This window comes from Heliangelus exortis, chromosome 1, assembly GCF_036169615.1.
Source record: "Heliangelus exortis chromosome 1, bHelExo1.hap1, whole genome shotgun sequence".
NCBI classification, from domain to species: Eukaryota; Metazoa; Chordata; class Aves; order Apodiformes; family Trochilidae; genus Heliangelus; species Heliangelus exortis.
The window spans coordinates 73217509-73237386 of NC_092422.1; the positions used below are offsets into that span (position 1 = coordinate 73217509).

Consider the following 19878-nt stretch of genomic DNA (forward strand, 5'->3'; position numbering starts at 1 on the left):
TGTGACCTGTCCAAGTAAAATAACCCATTTTTCAAGCAGGATGGTAAAGAGAATGACTACAAATTATTTAAGTATTAGATAAAAACTCTTGTCCTTTTTTCCATTAAAACCTAAACTAAGTCTAGGAGATGAGTGGAGGCAGGGACAGCTGATATGTTCATCCTAGGGAACTTCAGGATCTCTTCTGTTACAACAGTGTCACCAGCAGCCATGGACTGCTGAATGGTGATTCTCAGAAAAAAAGTATTCTTGAAGAGAAGCAATACTTTTTTCTTTCTTTCTTCTCATGAAAAGGTTTATGACTTCAGCAGGAGAAATCAAGTTATTTTACAGTAATATCAAGTCTTTTATTTCATGTCCAAACTCTTAGTTTTATTTCCTTTCTGTATTAAATACCTGAGCAAGTGGAACTGGGAAGAGCCTCTGTGTGACAAGTCCACAAAACAAAAATAAAACTCTTTTACAGGCACAAAGTAAAGCAAGTTATATGTTGAAGCATAAAATGTTTGGGGCTTTTTCTGCTAGAAAAAGTAATATGAAATCTAGATAACTTCTTATTACAGTCAGCCTACTACCTTAAGATTTCAATTGAGGGGAAAAAAGAGAAACAGTGCAGTTGTTTACAAATATTGCTAAGACCTCAAGTATTCCAGAAGTGAAAGCAGAAAGTAAAGTGAAATAAAATTATTGAGTGCAGACTGTTTTCCTGGACTTTTATTTTAAACAAGAGAAGAAATTAAATGGAAATGGGAACAGAGAATGAAAGATAATACAACGATAAAAAGATCAACAGAAAAAAACATTTTAGAAATAAATTGTCTTGTACCCAACTTGAAATATTATATACTCTTTACTGTAAAACTGAATAGATATTTGCATGGATTTCCAAAGTTCATTTGTGTGTATGTAGTTGCAAGTAAGTTTTTCCAAGACACTTCTTTCAAGGTGTGCAGTTCTCCAACCTCAGCAATTGTGTAGGTCTATTAGGTCCATTATATTAAAGAAGGGAGAGAGAAAAAGGAGGAAAAAACCTTTCATTGGTAAGTAAAAAAAATGTTGAGTCTTTACTTAAATATCTGTTTCACTGCTGCCATGCTATATTAGATCTACCCAGTTCACAGTAAGTGAAACCATTTTACTTCTATTGTTATTATTTCTCTATATGTAGCTGACCCTAATGGATTGCTGCAATGCCACTCTCTGACCTCAAAAGATAGACTTCTAGAGATAAAAGTCTGGTCAGTAAAAGAATTTTTTAAGTTACGGTACATAGCAACTTAAACTGACAAATACGTTTTATCTCTGATACAGGTTTGATGCCTAAATCATGACGTGACTTTTAACAGAAAGTACACAGAAACTAAGAGGAGTAATGTTTTTAAAAAATTGTTTTGCTTTTAGATATGCTTAAAAAAAAAAAAAAAAAAAAAAGCACAAACAAAAAACCAAACAAGAAAAAGTGGTGATAGAAGATTAGAAGATAGTGTTCTTAACTCCAAAACCTGAAGTGAAAATGTGGTGCCACTTTGAGTTGTCTTTTCTCATTCCACATTAACTAAAACTACCCAGGAAAAGTAGATGCTGCTCTAGTTTGAGCACATTATCATGCAAACAGCAGCAGGAACAGCACTTCTTAGATGTATTTTGTGACTTTATTGAGATCTCTGTACTATGTGCAGGGAGAACAACTGATAATTCTGGGAAATATCCTAATTAATTTTGAAACAAATGCTCACTTCTGTTTCTTCTGTGCAAAAAATCAATGTTTGATAGTGGTATTGTCAGCCTGGTATTTTTAGTGTCTTGGTTACATTAAAGTAGTCTTGTCCCAGTCTCAGTCACCTTAAGCTTTTCAATTATTTTCAGTCTCAGATAAGCTTGACTAAGAGACTTAATCTTTTCGTTTATGTATTCATTAAAAATGCCATCTAAATAAACCCTTCATTAAAATCTGTTGGACAAGGCCAGTGCTGTTAGAGTAATGTAACACTACATCTCTATTTGTTGTGAATCAAATGTTTAATGGGACTATCATCTGATTAGCAAATGTATGAAAGGAAAATTAATCTTATCGTACCCTTATCAGGTTAAAGAAGCAAATCAGAAGACTAATACAGGGCATATTTATCTTTCTTCCAAGGGCTAGAACAATCAAGAAATAAAGCACAGAAATTGCTTAAGGAAAATCCTAGAAACAATACTATGCATGCAAATGATGAGAGTGATGGGCAGATCTGAACTTTCTCAAAGCTCACAGTTGTTCAGAAACAGATCTTAGCACCTGTTTCTAAGCAGCGTAAATGAGATGAAGTGGAGAGCAAATATTTAATATGAGCCTCTGAATCTCACAATAAAATAGAAAAGTTTGGTACAGATTTTACCTTGAAAATGTGGGATGAACTGGACTCTGTTCATTTTGTTACTTGTTCTGCTGCCAGTTCTGGATCAAAAAACCCTCATTCTAAATTCTTAGATGCATCTTTTGGCACAGTGAGAGGCAAGGAGAGTTGGTTGTTGCATCTATTTTCAGGCAGAACTCCAAGTACAGTGTTTTTGCATTAACAGAATGACATTTATTAGACAAATACTAATCATTCCACCTTCACTTTAAGGCAACAGAAAAACAAGGGGCAATTCTGCAGCAGAATTCCTCCCATCCTAATGAAGGTAAATAAAAGCATTCAGTTTAATTATGCCCAAGAAATGCTTGTTCCTTTCTCTGCTGAATCTAAATAGGAGCTGTGTAGGGGGTCTGGGAGGTTAGGGCATTAAAGACCAGTTTGTTAATATGAAAATGGTTAAATGAAACCTACCACAGTTTGCTTCTCAATTGCAGGAATTTCTTCACTTTATGACCCAGCTTTATTTGAATGGGCACATCTTGATATATGCATCCCCTATTTTGGAGAATCTTCAGATTTAGAAAGACAGGTAAAAATCTTCCATTACATTTTCCCAGATGACTTTAAATGAAGAGAAAGCTTAAAAATTGAACAAAAGAAAACAAGAGAGCAAGATTCACTTGTAAAATTTTCTGTGTTGTTGCAGGCCTTTATACAGTTGTTCAGCTTATAATACATATTTTAGATTAAGTCCTGAAGTTATGCATACCTAAACATAGTTAGATGCAGCCCTTGAATACTTCTGCTAACTTCAACAAATCTGTGTAATCCTTCAATTTCAGTGCCTCACCCCTTTTAGTTCTTATTTTTCTATCAGCATATCTGTTCCTGTTTTTAAGTGCCCTGGCCTAAGTTCGTCAGGCCCATTTTAATAGGAAATCTCTAAGTACTCTCCAGCCTGTTCTTCAATATTTTAGTCAGAAATGACACTCACCAGTAGTCATTAGCTGTGTTTTGATCTCATGAAAGACCTCAACATGGGTCTTTATTAGTGAAAATTGTGACCAGAGAAAGCACTGAACTCTTTTTCTTTCCAACTTTCCAGCTTTTTCCAGCTTTCCCTCTCTGTGAGACACAGTCCAGCATTGTCCTGCACCAGGCAGTGCCGACAAGCTCATGGAAACATTTCTTTTCACCCTCGGGAATATCTTGCTCACTAAATCTTATTTAGAGTGAATATCAGCAGCTTTGTAACACAACTGTTTTCCTCCACCAAGCCCAGCTCTGCCACGCTTGGCTTCCCTTAATGTTCCTCTTCAGGTGTATTGCCTTGATTAAGGCAGAGGGCATTTGTGCAAGCCTGGATTTTACCTCTAGGTAGAGGATCTTTGCTATTCTGGTTACTTCTGTTCTTTAGATGTATCTAATTGTAAATATGAAAAATATCTGGAAAAATATTTTCATCCACTCCATCCCAGGGGCTATTGTTGAGAGCCCCTTCCTTTAGGTGACCTGCACCAACCTATGCTCTCTGACAGGTGTGAAAATAGCAAACTTGACCAAGGGTAAAAGTGATCGTATATTCACATCCTCAAGGAAAGAAAAAATCCCAAACCACTGAAGAATTTATGTAACTCTCACTTAAATGAAAACACAGAGAAACAGCACCCTCAGGGTGTGCTCTAAAAATTCAAAATAATAGGATTAACCATTTTTAAAATGGCATTTGAGAGTAATTTCCAGAGAGAGAAAAAAAGTCTCCTTTCTTAACATGGAGAAACTGAGTATCTTTTCTGATATTGACTGGTATTGCGAAAGGAGAGACATGAATGGTCAAAAAAAAAAAAAAGTCCCTAAATGCAATTCTGGGCCAAGAGCAACATCCTAAATTCTATTTGCAAAGAATCAGGTAGTCAAGGATAACTGTGGAGCTCCTGTGTCACCAAGGCCGTCACCTAGTGCCCCCTGGTTAGGAGGATGCCACAGTTTGCATCAGCTGCTTTAATGATTTTAAGGGACACCCTGAATGAGAACAGTCTAGAGAATGTATACAAAGTGTTGAAACCTTCTGTCTAGCAAAGGCAATTGTCCTGGTTACTATTGCTAACATCTGTATTTCATAACCACTGAAGGTCACCAACTGGGAACTGAATGAACAAGGGAAAAAAACCCAAACTCTCGAAGAGATACCCATGCAAAAAGGAAGATCTTACTCTTGTCATATCCTCTGTGTGTTAGCCTGACTGGGGCAGGACAGGCTATTCCCAGCAAATTTGTTGAAATCCTAACATCAGAGAATGCACACAGAAAGTAATTGTAAGAAGGAGGTGACTTAGGACAGGCATCACTAGCAGCAGGCTCCAGGTTTCTCATTGCTTTCATGAGGTCTTTCTAGTAGTTTATCTGGGAGTAAGAAACAACTGCCCTTAGGAAACACACAAGAAAAATATCACTTGCTGCAGCTGCAGGCAAGTTACTGCCATCTCACCAATTATTGTTTAAAATAGGGTGTGCATTTTGCAACATCAGTAGAAGCAGAAAGCACAGAGGCCAGGCCCTTCAGGAACTCTGCTATTGATTACAGAAGTGCACGTCATCTTTAATTTCTGTCTGCATTTAAGCATGTCTCCAGCAATCAATGTACTGTGCCACATCTGAAGTTTGAAAACCTGCTGAGAATCCTGCTATTCGATGCTCATAAACTAATTTGAAATACCAATTTCAATTTATTAACTGGTTTAGAAAAAAAATCTCTTCTTCTGCGGTGCATTGTGTGGCAATATTAATTACGTGACAAATTTCAGATTACAAAGCGTAAACATTTTGGTTTGAGAACTCAAAGTTCTCCTCTTTTGTAACAGCAAAAGTGCTTCTTCTATCACTGTCTGGCTTGGAGTAGTTAATTCCAGTTAAGGGAATCTGTTCAAAATGTTCTGGGTAAAAATTGGATCTGAGCAGATACCAAACTCTAAAAGTGCATCTCTCATAACCTCTCATAGAGGTAGTCCTGAAACAGGTTCATTCACAAGATGCCCACCAGCTTTCTCCAACCAGGTCACTTTTTAATTGTTTTTAATTGTTTCAAAGCTGCACAGTGGCACAGGAGGGAAGTGAGTGAGAGTGTGCACAGGGAAAGAGATTGTTATCTGAGATACTAGGATGGGAAGTCAAACCCTCCAATACTTTTGGTGTCCATTCCTGACTTTGCCACTGACTGTGTGATCTTGAATAATTCATTTAAACACAACAAATTAGAAAGCTTCTAAGGATCACTAGGTAAAGGTTTTTAAGACTCCCTTGAAAGAAATGTTCACTCCATGCATACACATCCGAGCAGAAGTCTCACCAGGGATTTGGCAGTGTCAGATGAGATATATGCTCAGGAAAGCCATGATAAATAAATAGGTCTGACACCTACCCACATTCAGTTATGCTGGGTTATTTCCTCATTCTAGAAAGCCAACTATTTATTACAAAAGAACAATATACAAGTGATGTAATTTTATTTCTTGAAAATTCCCTTCAAATTCCAAGAAAGAAAAACTACTCTGTTCTGGAGAGACATCTTAAGCAATGGGAAAGAAAACAGGAAGAATTATTTTCTTCTAGTTGCATTTAATTTCCCACAAAATACTTTGTAGATAGGTGACTGGGCTGTAATCTTAATTGTTCAAAACTATTAGGCAAATTAATCTGTGAATTTATTTAGGAGTACATGAGGTTCTATCTTACATACTGGGCTTGGAAAGTTCATAAAAGGTTTCACATGAGAAGCATGAGACTGATGCTGGCAGTCAGTTTATTTGCTTAGGTTGGGACAGGAGCAAGAAGAGAAACACTGCAAATGTTTACTCTGCATAAAATAATTTAATCACATCCATTAGCTCTGTGAGACTGGATCGAATCACAGAAGTCTGTTGCGTCAGTGAATTGCTAGTTGATCCCTGCAGAATTATAGCAAAATATTAATGACTAACATTTTATTGATGCTGATAATTTAATAATTAAAAAAAAAAATTAAAGCTCAAGAAGAATTACTGCCTGTGACATCTACAGGAAAATTAGGTTGAAATTGCTTTGTGTGATTCATGCTTTTTTTTGATAGAGCTCTCAATCTACTGTAAAATCAGTGCAGTTATAACAGCTATGGGTGATCATTTAATAAATCAGCAGAGAATCTCAGATAGGAATTTATGCAGTAAAATCATCTTAGCCTGCATTCCTTGAGAGACTGCGCTGCTCTCTGAGCCTGGCAAGTGCAGATGTTTCAGTGGGTGACCCTACACATGACCAAGAAAGGAGCTTTAGGGGGAAAACCATTTCTTTCCCTTTTTCTTTCCCTTTTTTATTTTAGAATTGTCACTTCCAGTATGCTATTTTTTTCCACTGTTAAAATGTCACTCTTAAAAATGCTTTTTTTGTGAAAACTGGATAATTCTGACTTTTCAAGGCCCATATGCTCTCCATCCTGAGATTCTGGGATTTTTGTTTTTTCCTGTGGTGCAATTATGACCAGAATTACATTAAAAACAAACAAACAAAAAAACCTCACAGCACCACAACATATAAAGAACAAGACAGACAACATCTTTCCCCCACCCCCTTTGGGGGTGTCAGACACCCCATTATATCTTTTTCCTTGGAGGAACAGAAAGAATCAGAAGAGCTACATTTTCCCATCAAGATGGGAGAGTGTGGGTTTTTAAATCCAAAGAAGTGTACATATTTTCTTTGTTCTAACAGTAAAAACAAGCATACCTTGGTGAATTCATTGTCTGCACCATCTTAAAACAATTTGTAAAGAACAATCACATTCTCCAAATAATTCTGCTAAGTATTCAGGCTTAGAAACACCAAGCATCACCGACTGGGAAGAAAGCAGATTTGTCTTTTTCTTTTGCAGTCCAGTGGTCAGAGACACCATGAAATGAAATGCATATTAAAGGTTTCATGTGGTTTTGATTATTTTGAATCCAGTTGGGTATAGCCACAATATGCATCCCCTGTTATTCCTGTTGACAGTGATTTTCTTTGACACTTGAATAATGCTTGAATAACAATCTCTAGCATACGGGATGGGGCATTATTATCAGCTTCATCCATACCTAATAATTTCATTTACAACAATAATTTCTTCTGTCTGCATGTGATTTTCTCACCTTCTGCCCCATGGGATATGCCCTTTGAACAGAATACTTGTGCCCTAGAGGAGTAGTACTCTGGAACACTTGTGTGTTACTGTCACTTTGTCAGTATTCATAATGCTGCTTGGGTCATCTGATAACCTCTTATGTGTAAAGAAGGGCTCAGATGAGGTCTTTAGAAAGAGTATTACAGAGCTGGAAAGAACCTAATATAGTTTCCAGAGCTCAGTTGCAATCTGTTGCATCAGAAATGCCATTAGTGGGATCTGAAATTAATAAACACTTGTGAAACTTGTGAATCAAACAAGGCTTTGTTACCAAGTTACCTTCAAGGGGGGATCTGGGTTTCACAGAGGTGCACTGGGTATTCTGTGTTTGTATCTGAGTTCATTAAGAAAATAAGAGGTTATTGGTAAAGTTTGCACTCTTTTTTTCCTGCCTATCTTGCAAGTTGAGCCACCAAGTAGCTAATTTTTAACATGCTACAATGAATAAGCTTGCTGACTAACACTGCTTTTAACCATCCCGTAGGCTCTCAGAAGCAGGCATTTGACCTGCTGAATCTCTTTCACTGGAGAAGATAAATACTACAGGCAAATTTAAAGGGCTTTGTCATGTCAGGCTTTCTGTGATACTGTGATTCAAGAAAGTGGTCTGAAAGTCATTGTTGAGAATTAGAGATAATATTTTTTTTCTTCAGACTTAAGAATGAATGTTTCAGCAGCGATTCTCTTTCCATTTTTGGTTCCCTTTTCTCTTCATGTGTTTTCAGTGCAGGATTTTTGGTGGTTTGGTTTGTTATTGGTTTTTCCTACAATTCTTTCTTAGCCTCTTCCCTGCATTTCATGGGTAACATACAAATCATGGGTAGCATACATGGTTATTTCATCATTGGCAATTTCATGGGTAACATACAAATTAAGTACTACTCTTCTTTTGTTAAACATGATGTGTACTGAGTATTACTTGAATCTGAAATGACCTATGAAGAATAAGAAGCCAGTAGGTCTTAAGTGGACCTAAAAGGACTTCTTGGAAGAAACGAAGAGTTTTATCACCTGGATACTAAATGCTGCTTCTTTTACAGTATCACAATATACAGTTCCAGAACATCATAGAATGAAAATGAGATGATAAAAATCAATTGGGCCATTCTAATCTGACTGTGGTATAATTATATACATAAAAATCATATTTAAGTATTTGCATAAAATCAAAAATATGTAAGATAATACAGTTACGGAAGCTGCCTCTGGAAAACCACTGAAGAAAACTCTATAATCCCAACAAACCAAATAAAGCTACTCCCAGAAATAAAATTGAACTGACATTCTTATACCTTAATTGGAGGCTACTTCCAGGGCCAGGCTGCCTTGCAAAATAACAAAAAACAATAAATTTTGTTCATATGTGTTCCAGAGGCTTTTGAAGGCTTTATGAATGTTCATTTCTACAACACCAGAATGTTTTTGCAAAGGGTAAAAATAGAAATAAAAGTTGCATTCCCTTCTTGGTAGGTTCCCTGCAGCATCTGCAGCCCAGAAACCCAACTGTACCCTGGGCTGCATCAAAAGAAGGGTGGCCAGCAGGTCAAGAGAGGTGATTCTCCCCTTCTACTCTGCTCTCATGAGACTCCATCTGCAGTACTGTGTCCAGTTCTGGATCCCCCAACACAAAAAAGACATGGAGCTGTTGGAGCAAGTACAGAGGAGGGCCATGAAGATGATCAGAGGGCTGGAGCACCTCTTCTATGAGGACAGGCTGAGAAAGATGGGCTTGCTTAGCATAGAGAAGAGAAGGCTTTGTGGTGACCTTATAGCAGCCCTCCAGTACCTGAAAGGGCCCTAAAGGAAAGCTGTAGAGGAACTTTTTGCAAGGGCATGTAGTGGCAGGACAAGGGGTGATGTTTTTAAGGTGGAAGAGGGTAGATTTAGATTAGACATTGGGATGAAATTCTTTAGTGTGAGGGTGGTGAGGCATTGGAACAGGTTGCTCAGAGAGGCTGTGGATGCCTTATCCCTGGAAGTGTTTCAAGGCCAGGCTGGATGGGGCCTTGAGCAACCTGGTCTGGTGGGAGGTGCCCCTGCCCATGCAGGGAGTTTGTAACCAGATGATCTTTAAGGTCCATTCCAACTATAACCATTCTATGATTTTATGATTATTTCAGAGTTCATGCCTAACCTCTGGATCCTTCTTATCTACATGGGGGGGGCAAGTGGAAATGTCTGTATGCTTTTTGTTGAGTGTCCTTTTGCTGAGTGGTCTGGTGACTGGAGGCAGAGTAAATTGATTGTGCAGATACATCACCTCCCCCTGTTTTTAAGGATATCAGGGAAAATAAAGTAATATTGTTTGCAGCTACAACTCTTCAGAGCCCTAAGAATTTTTCTGCTTTGCAAGGAAAAAACCTTGAAGCAAACATTTATATAGCTGTGTGGTGTCAATGATCTATCACTTCTCTTTCAGGGTCTACAAAAAGCTGGGACTGATTTCTCCTACAGAAAATCCAGGCACCTACCAGCCTCAGCTGAAACCCTCAACAAAACCAGACATGTTTCCTTCTTAGGAGAACACACAGCAGTCTCCATAATGAGATAATTGTTCTGTGCATGTCCATTTGTGGAACTGTTGAATTTTTTTTTCCTTTTAGGAGAAGGGGTAGTTTAAAGAGGCTAGCTAGGTCACAGACTTTTGCATTGAATTCCATAGTTACTTCAGAAAGAAGATAGTGAAATTCAGGTAATGGTAGTTGTGCATTATGTAATGTCCATAATGTAAAACTTTTGCACTATAAATAAGGGGGAAACAATATCCATATCCCATTAGCCTTTCAGTCAAGAAATTAGCTCTGAAACTGCAAAAAAACACTGAGATAGTGCCAAAGCATTACATCAGGTTGCAATTTATTTATTTAATGAAAAAAGACTGTATATTGCTTTGCTTCTTTGTCTTTTTTAGGAAGTGCTGGTGAAATGGAATATGCAAGTAGGTGTGATCAGACCCAGATCAGAGAACAGAGCACCAAGCTGTTGTATGAAGGGAAAATTATAAACAGTGGAGGAAGAGAAACACGTATTATAAAAATGAAGAATAGTAGGGAACATTAAGACATGCAAAATCTTTCTAATTTTTAATTTACTAATGGACATTGGTTTTCTAAACAGAAGTGTCCATTTATTTTTTTTTAACTGGACAACCAGTAGGGAAAAACTAGCATTATGGAGTTCTTGCCCAGTCCCCAGTGTAGCTGTATTTTAATGTTAAGAGATGTTCATTATTTCAATAATTCTGAAGTACTTGTCAGTGACCAAGTACTTATTTGCACAACATGAATTCTGTAACTAGACAATCTAAATTAATGGACTGATTGATCCCAAGTCCTGAGCACAGAGACCCTTCCATGCTATATAGATGGCTTGACCTGTTGGAAATGGGTAAAAGATCACTTGTGAAATGTAAGAAAAGTAGCAAAAAGATTTCTCTCTTAAGCAGAGAACCCTCTCTGGATGCTTTTAGGCCAAGAATAATTTCAAGTGCTGACAATCAATACAAACGTCTAATTTTCAGGTTGCTGGAAAAGGTGATTTTGTTACTTGTACATATTAGGCTTTTCATGGCTTCACTTTTATTGCCATTATGTTTTGACAGATAGAGAAGAGTCAGAACACAGGAATACTAAGGTTTTGTGACCTCGAAGGAATTATTTTTATGTTATGATTTTATGTAAAAACTATATAGAATTTGGAAGAATTTTGAGTTTCTACTGCTGGCAGGTTAATAGTTGTTGAAGTTCTGAGAACAGAAAGGGATGGTTCCTTTCAGGTATCTAGCAGATCCAGCTCTTGATTTCCTTCAAAAGCAATGAGCACTTTTTTTATCACCATAGAATCATGTATGTTTTAAGGGACTTTGGAGGGTCATCTATTCCAAGCTCCTTTTCAAAATAGATCAAGTTACACTGAGTTTTATAGGGTCTTGTTGAGTTTTGAATTATCTCCAAGGATGAAAATTTGACAGGCTCTCTGGTTTTCAGTGTTGGTACACGCCAAGGCAAAACAGGTTTTCCTGACTCTACTCAGAAGTCCACATTTTCCCGCTTGTACTTTGTTGCCTCTCCTCCTGTCATTGTGCACCTCTGAAAAGAGTCTGGCTCCACCATCTCTGTCACCTCCCAGCAGGTGGCTGGGGACAGCAGCAAAATACCTCTATCTTTTCTTTAGCCTGAACCAGCCTAGTTCTGTTATCTTCTCCTCCTCCATCATGTGTGCATCCCTCTAACCATCCTTGTGACTCTTTGGGGGATGCACTCCAGCATGTGTCTTTCTTGTACCAAAGTGTTCAAATCTGGACCCAGCACCCCAGAAGGCATCTCAGAATTGCTGAGCAGAGGAGGAGGGAAACACCTTGTCTTTTGGCCACACTCTTGCTGAGGCAGCCCAGGATGCCATTGGCTGCCTTTGCCACAGATGCATTCCTGGCTCATACTCAATTTGGTGTCCATCAGGAACCCCAGGTCCTCTTCTGTAAAGCTGTGTTGGAGCTGGTCAGTCCCCAGTGTGCACTGAGACCCAAGCCTGTTGCATCAACATTTACCTTTGTTGATGTTCATGAGGTCCCTGGTGGCCTGTTTCTCCAGCCTGTTGAGGTTCCTCTGAATTTCAGGCCTTCCCTCTAGCATATGAACCCCTTTGCCCAATTTGGTATTGTTCATGAACTTCCTGAGTATGCAGGAGTAAAGAAATTAAACAGTATTTCCTCTAGTATTGATCCCTCAGGCATGTAGCAGCTAACCAGCTGCCAGCTGAACTTTACCCGGCTGACCACAATCCTCAGATCCTGATCAGCAGGCCAATATCCACCTCAGTTTGACTCATTTCACTATTTTGGCTGTAAGGATTCTGTGGAAGACTGTGTCATTTTACTTTCTAGGAAAGCTGATATGCAACCATTTGAATTTTCTACTCTACCTCTCTCCTCTGTTCTCTGTAGAAAAATCCCTTTAAGCACTAAAAATGAACTATCAGAGCCCTGATGCTGAACACAGATACCTAATTTTTGCCCTTGTTTTCCTTCAGTCAGTGGGTATAAGCACTTCCAGAGGTAAATGGGTTTGTTAAAGCCAGTATTAACTCCAAGAGTTCTTACTTCGTGCTAAGCAAATGGGCTTGTATTTTTTAAATAACTTTTTAAACCGTTACTATGTCCTTTAATGCTTCTGATTTTATACCTGTATTGTATTGTTTGGGTGTGTAGTGACAGGACAAGGAGAAATAGTTTAAAACTTGAAGAGGGTAGATTTAGGTTAGATATTAGGAAGAAATTATTTGATTTGAGGCCAGGGCGGATGGGACTTTCAGCAACCTGGTCTGGTGGGAGGTGTCCTTGCCCATACACAGGGATTGGAACCAGGTGATCTTAAAGGTCCCTTGCAAACCAAACCATTCTATGATTCTGTGATCCTTCATAGGTCTGGAGGGATATCTTTGTGCTTTGCATGACTTTTCTTTATTGCTTATGTTGCTGGAAAAACTCTTAGTTCAGCCACACTGATTTCTTATCTTGGCTTTCTGTCTTGCATCAGAGGGGTTTGTTGTTCTGCATTTATAGACATCTTCAGTTACTGCTACCTTCCTGGCAGTCTTCAGTCATTTAAATTAAGTTTCCAGAAGCCTGCATCTGCCAGATCCTCAAGTGAGTCACAGTTTATTTCTTCTAATCCTTTGACTCCTTCCTCTCCTTATAACAAGGAACTCTTCTCATTCAATTTCACTAATCACATTTATGTTTTCAGTCATTTTCTCATGAAAAACAAATTGAAAATAACCGCTTCATCAGCACCTTCTTCTAAGTTGTTTGGTTTAATGGGGTTGGGGATAGGGGGGGACGACAGGGGAGAAATCATCTCCATAAAAACTTCCTGAAAAAAACTGCCTGTACTAGATTTCAGCATACCTAAGAGTACTGATGACCTTTAGAACATAGTCCTGTATGCTAGCAAACTGTTAAACTGTGCCCTGGTGTAAGCTTGTCCTTTCAAACCAGTGCTTTCCCCAAATACTTTTTGGGTGCAGTTTTGCAGTTCATCATTCTGGGAGTCATTACCAATAGGCAGCCTGCATGAAGAGACATTTGGAAGCTAAGAGATTTTACTTTATTACATGCTGCTTTGCCTCGGTGCAAAAATTCTTGGATGTGTTTCATTCACTGGTTTATAAGACTGCTGTACCCAGTATTTTTTTGCTTTTCCAGTAGATTTGGTGACCCAAAATATGCTGTCTTTTGTAGGTTTCTGCTGACAGTTTGAAAAATCCCTCCTCCACCTGATTAATACTTTGCAGATTTTTGTGCTTAAACAAGCCTATATCTCATCTCTTGCTGAGCTCCTCAAACAGTATATACATTCTTGACATGAACCTTAACTGTATTTCCATGAAATGTCTTGCATTTTTGTTCTGTAGCCAACAGGATGCATCTATACCTTTTAACCATTACATTCTGGACTTCAGCCTTTACCTCTTCCCAGTGGTAAAATGGTGGCCATGATTTGACCAGGTGTCACAGTTTGGGACAGTGGCTGGACAGTGACAGATGCTCTCTGTTATTCCCACTATCCTCCCCAGGGAAGAAGAGAAAAAGGGAGAGAGACTCTAAGGTTGAAAAAAACTTGAATAGGTAGAAGGCAACCTGGCTTGGTAAATGCTGTCATTCTCTGATTAGAAAATGAGTGGTGGTGGCAGCTTGCAGCAGCGGCAGCAGCGGCAAATACAGCAGCCAAAAAAACCCCCAGAGGGCTCTCTTGGGAGCCATTTTATACTGGGTACCATGGGAAGGAATACTGTGACTGGTCCATTTGGGTCCCCTGGCCCATCCTCTCCTCCCCAAAGGCTCAGCTGCTCCACATTATCACTGCCACAGCAACAGGCTGGCAGCTGTTGGGGGGTCCCAGGCAGGGCTTTTCTATCCTGGTCCTCTCAATCCAGGAATGAGCTCGATAAACTTTATCTTTTCCTGCCTACAGCTAAGAAGCCTTAGTTAACCAATGATCAAAACAGGTTCTAGGACACAACAGTGGAAGTAATTTAAGTTCTGATTATTATAATACTAATTTCTCAAGGGGACAGTGGGAGTCTAGGACACCTCAGAGCTTAGTTGAACATCACTGGATTAATGTTTAATCATTTACCTGTTTGAAGCTATGCATTCTATGCAATTTTAAAGGTAGATCTTGTTGACCCTTCGCTGGGAAAAGAAGTTATTGAAAATGGTACTTCTAGATGTTAGTGTTTCAGATGTGGTAAATCTGTGAACACAGTTCTACAAAGAGACATGTCAGGTTAAATAGATGCAACTGAATATCTTCTTCAAACATTGCCACAGAAGTATTTTATAGCACTTTGCTGAGTATTGGTCATATTAATCTGCATAGTGCATCAGATCAAGAGTTATCTCACTGTTTCTTTCACAGCAAGTCAGTGAAATGTGTTTTTGAAAGAGTTGGCAGAAAGGGTTTGAAGTGCTAAAAGGAAGCAAAAGGGGAAGGCTGGAAAATTTCAGTGATGTTCTGGAGTCTGGGAAAGCTGGTCAGGCCGTGGGATTTAGGAAGTCTTAGGGCGCTAAGGTGTTGGGGGATGGACAGAGAAGATTTTGGTGAGACTAAGTGGGATACCAAAATGTTTTAAGAGACTTCAGAAGGTCTGTCAAGGAACAGGGAAGGAAATGCTGCCCCTCTCCACCCTGATTTTAACTGTTTCCTCTCTCTTGTGTCCCTTTCCTTCTTTCTCAGGTCTGGTATACGAGATTCATCAGCACCACTGGCACAGCAGGGGAAACAGGTCTGTGCAGGCAGGAGATGTGCTGCTAAAACCCCTGCCACTTCCATACAAATGAATGTTTTAGGCAGCAAATGTCCTTTTTTGCTTTTCAAATTAGCTGTTTTGTCATTGCCACTAGATTGCCAAGGCTACTGATATAGAATATTTGCTTATGGAAATAATTTAATTTCACCTTTCCTACCAAGAGAGAAACCTTGCCCCTTTGTTAGCACTGGAGTATCCACTGGCAAAAGCTGTGCTGTGATTGTTTCCATGAGAATTTATGGAGATATGTGGAGTTTCCAACATAGCTACTCAAGAGAAATATAGGAACAAGAAAGTTAAAGGGGCAGAGCATGGGTGTTTTACTCTTCTACTTCTTGAAGAATCCAGGAGATCTCCATTACTGTGAATTTTTTCATGCAAAGAAATGGCTTGAGGCTTTTTGTTAATTTATTTTTGTTATTTACTTTTTGTTAATTTATTTTAAATTTTATATTTATTTAATATATTTACATGCATACCTTATTTTCCTTTTCCTCTCAAAGGCAGTTCCACAAATATGAGCAAGAATCAGGAAACAAGATTATAGGACTTGAAGAGGGAAAAATTAAAAGATTTGAAGATTTTTTTAAGATTTGGAAATACAAAGTCCTTTTTGAAACCTCTTTTGTTATAAATAGTATGTGAACCTTGGAGAATGATTTGACAAAAATAGACATTAAACATAAGACAACAAGTATATATACATACACAATTTTAACCTTTAGCCAAATCATAGAGTTCCTCAACTGATGCATCATTATATATTTTATTTATGAGTAAATTTACTCATCGATATGCTTCATAGAATATTAGAGAAGAGATGCATGAGTAATTTGAAGCCAGGATATGAGACAAGATCAACAAACCCATGTAGCACTTGTAGGATCTGCTATTATTATACCATTACATTGAAACAAACCTTCTGATAAATTTATAGTTTTAAAATAATTCCAGAAAGAAATATGCATGGACAGATTGTACTTCTTCAATATTTATTCCTCTTTGCTTAGCTTAAGAGTAGTGGACACTAATGTGTGGGTGGTTTGAAGATGGCTTCTATAAATTTTCCCCCATCATTTTTAGCTCTTGTTTTTTCCTTCTGGTAAAGGCTTCAGATCTTTTAACGTGTTTAAACAGCAAAACTTCATTGATGTAGAAATGCTTTCTGCATTTGGATGACCAGCTTTCAGCTTTTGCAAAGTCAAACTTTCTTATGTACACTTGAAAGTTTCTACTTCCTTCTCTTCTTGGAAGAAACCTTTAGAATGTGAAGCAAATGCAGTCAGTTGTACAATTGCCAAGGTGTGTGGGAATAGCTGCCTTATTTATAAGTCTCTTAATATTTTCTTTTTTATAAGGTATTAATTTTTTTCACCCTCCATGTCATTTAGCAATTGTGATATCTCATTCAACATTTAAGCAGGTCTACTTGAAAATAGGAATGTTCTACAGATATATTTCATCCTTACAAGTCAATGACCCTTTCCCTAAGGATCTTGGCAGCCCAGCTGGCAGTCTCAGCTGGTCCGTGGCAGTTCCCACTTTATGTAACTTGGGAATGCAGGCACCACAGCAGCCACTGCTGGTATGTTGCTCTCTGGCTCTCCTTCCTTCTACTTCATGGTAAGTAAGTCTGCACCTGATCACGGGGAATGAAAGACTTTGTTTTTAATTAAAATCAAGCTAATAAACAGAAGCCACTATCATTTCTCTCTAGGGTAAGAATGAAGTAAGCCCAGTGTGTCCAGTCCTGAACAAATGAAGCAATGATTGGAATCAGTCTGAAATAATAAAAAAGAACTAAGTATTAGTGATGTAGGGGTTTTTTTGTTCGATTTCTATATGAAGACAGGCAACATAATGTTAAATAAAAAATTTGAAGGTGGAGTGACTTATGATGGATTAGGGGTACCAAGTCTTATCATGTTCCATGTAATTTGTATTTCTTGGTACTTGTTATGCTGGTGTTAGTGAAACCTGATTTGCATGGTTGTCTTTATCTACTGAAGAAAATGTTTCTTACATCAGTTTTGAATAAAACACACACCTTTCACAGCTGCCCCAAATAATAGTATGGTGAATTTGATTCAGTGTTCTTCAAAACATTTTTTAAAAATATTTTTCCACTTTTTGCCAACTCCTTAATTTGCCAAATTCTTAATAGAATTTTGTTAATGTCTAAATACTTATAAACTGGAAAGGATACATAGGTAGATTAAAAATATTTTCTGTTAGGTTTAGGTTTGGTTTAGTTTGGTATTTTGTTTTGTTTTGGTTTTCCCAAATACTGCAAAAAAGTTTAGAGAAGCTGCCATAGGAGTTTTTTGAATAAAAAAAGATCACTTAATTTGAATTTGGTGTATCTCTGTCATTTTTGTTTGTGACTATAGCAATGTAGATCGGGATACCTAATAATTTTAGGTTAAAAAACCAAAAATTCTTATTTTTGTTTCTTCTCTACTTTGTTAATAATTTTGTATTTTTGTCTGTTGTTATACAAAGACCCTATGCCCACTTATGAAATAACTAGAAGCATTTATACAGCAATTATACTCCGGGAATGAGAAGGGTATTAGAAATTTTAACTCAGTAACTCAGTAACAGGGTCTCTTTCAGTCCTGGTTTGTTTTTAGAGTGTACTTCAGATCTCCTCCTTTCAGTGAATTTGAAATTTTTGTGTTTGGAATCAAGAGACAGTTGGTAAGTAAGGGTCCACATGGAATAAGTAATGGTCCTGACATGGAATATTCACTCTGATGTGGAAGCAAGGAAGTCTTATTGGGTCTCGCTGTGCAATCACACCCAGAGAAACAACAAGACAGCCACTTAAAGCTTCTCTGAGCAAGTTTTATCCAAAGCTGGAAAAGATGGAAAGTCTGTGCAATATGAAAACATTATTTTGATTTTTCAAGTAGCAATGGTATGGTAAAGTTAGGAGAATGCTCATCACAGACATCAGAGCAAGCTACCCTGCGACTTTCAAAATAGACGAGGGCTTGTCTGATTTCAGACTTTTCTTCAATTTGACTTAACACCCTGGATTTCTATGCTGTCAGAATACAGGAACATAACAACATGAAAAAGGCTACACTGGGTCAGACTAAATCTGACAGAGGTATCTGACATTCCACCTCTGACTACAGCCAAAACCAAATTCCTGTTGTGAAAGTATGATGTGAAAGACAGCAGCCTCAGATTATGATCTCTTTTTTTCTCTTGTCTGCTTCTCTTTCCTTATTTTCTGCTAGTCAAAAATGTCCCGCAGAATGGTTCTATTTTGGAAAATGTGATTTGACAGAATTGAGGCACAGCATGGTGATGTGTTGATTTAGTAGAAGATTAGAGTGGAGAATGAACAGCCAGGCTTGCAGGCAAAGCTGGAGCCCTGTGGCTGCCCAGACTTAGAAACAAGACGCATAAAAGACAAGATAAAACTTTCTAAATCAGCCTGAAGCAGAATGCACAAGCTTTAGTCTTGCAAAAGAAACTGAAATCTTTGATCTTATATCTTGAATTAGGCTGTTTTTAAAAGGGTCGAAAATTATTTTCTGGTCAATTTTGGTCTATTGCCTCCGATACTTAAATGGATGACTTAAATTGATCTGCCCTTTCCTACTTAGTTTGGCACCAATACGCTACTTTCTCCTGTCGTGCAGTGCCCCTAAGAACAGTCTAGGCTATTGATGTGAAAATCAATAACTGATAGCAAAGCATACAGTGACCAGTTAAGTTTATTTAACTTACAGTTCGAAATTTATTTTTTTTCTCCACTGATCATGCATTGTATATGGTGCCAGTTGTTAGATGATGATTAGAGCTGAGAAAGGTGTGTTATGATGCACAGTAGAAAAAATTCATGACAGCTGTTTGGCTTAGCATCTTTCCTCAGAATAAATCTAAAAGAACAGCAATAAGCTTTTTAACAGAATAAAGTAGGTGAAGCAGTACGGGCTGTGTCTGCTGACAAAGAAAACTGGAGATAAGTGATCAAAGACATTTCAATAGCAGCTGAGTAGTAAATCATAGAGCCGTGGCTCTGAAAGAGAAGCAGAAGCTGAAATATTCAGTATTCAGAAAATATCTAGAGCTAACAGTAGAAACAGTCACAGAAATTGGGAGCCATGGAGTGAAGCAGAGAAGCAGTGGGGATTTGGAAGACAGCTGGGAGGGAGATGACTGGAGCTGTGTGGAAGCTGAGAACACTGAGGGCAATTTGGGAGCAGTGGGTGGCCAAGGTCATGAAGAAAAAGCTAAGTTACTGAGTAGTAGGAACAACTACAGGGATCTTATGACAAAACTTTATGCTTTCTCAGTAGCATTATTCATTTAACAACTTTTTATGTTTTTATACTTGCAGGATAGAACAAGCTTTGGAAGAACCAGATCAGCATTTGAAGACAATAGAATCACAAGTCTCAAAATGCAGAGATAATATGTTTGGACAGATGTTACTGTAATGCTGTCAGCTGCTGCTATCCCATATCAAGGCCTCCAATATTTGCTCTTTATTCTTCAAGCCAAAGCCCTTGGAGACAA

General features: G+C 38.1%; 1 long non-coding RNA gene across 7 annotated transcripts in view; it reads right to left on the reverse strand.

Annotated features, from left to right (window-relative positions):
* The window catches only part of LOC139798043 (uncharacterized), a 44178-nt gene that overhangs the window by 20517 nt on the left and 3783 nt on the right, over positions 1–19878 (reverse strand). For 4 of the 7 annotated variants that reach the window (XR_011726681.1, XR_011726693.1, XR_011726699.1 and 1 more), the window contains exons 1-3: positions 12080–12815; positions 7084–7209; positions 2814–2963 (exon numbers count right to left, since the gene is read on the reverse strand). This is a non-coding gene — a long non-coding RNA (uncharacterized lncRNA). Of the gene's footprint in view, positions 1–429; positions 981–2813; positions 2964–6127; positions 6287–7083; positions 7210–12079; positions 12816–19878 lie in introns of those variants that run through there. The other 3 variants (XR_011726707.1, XR_011726687.1, XR_011726703.1) reach the window with 3 other exon arrangements.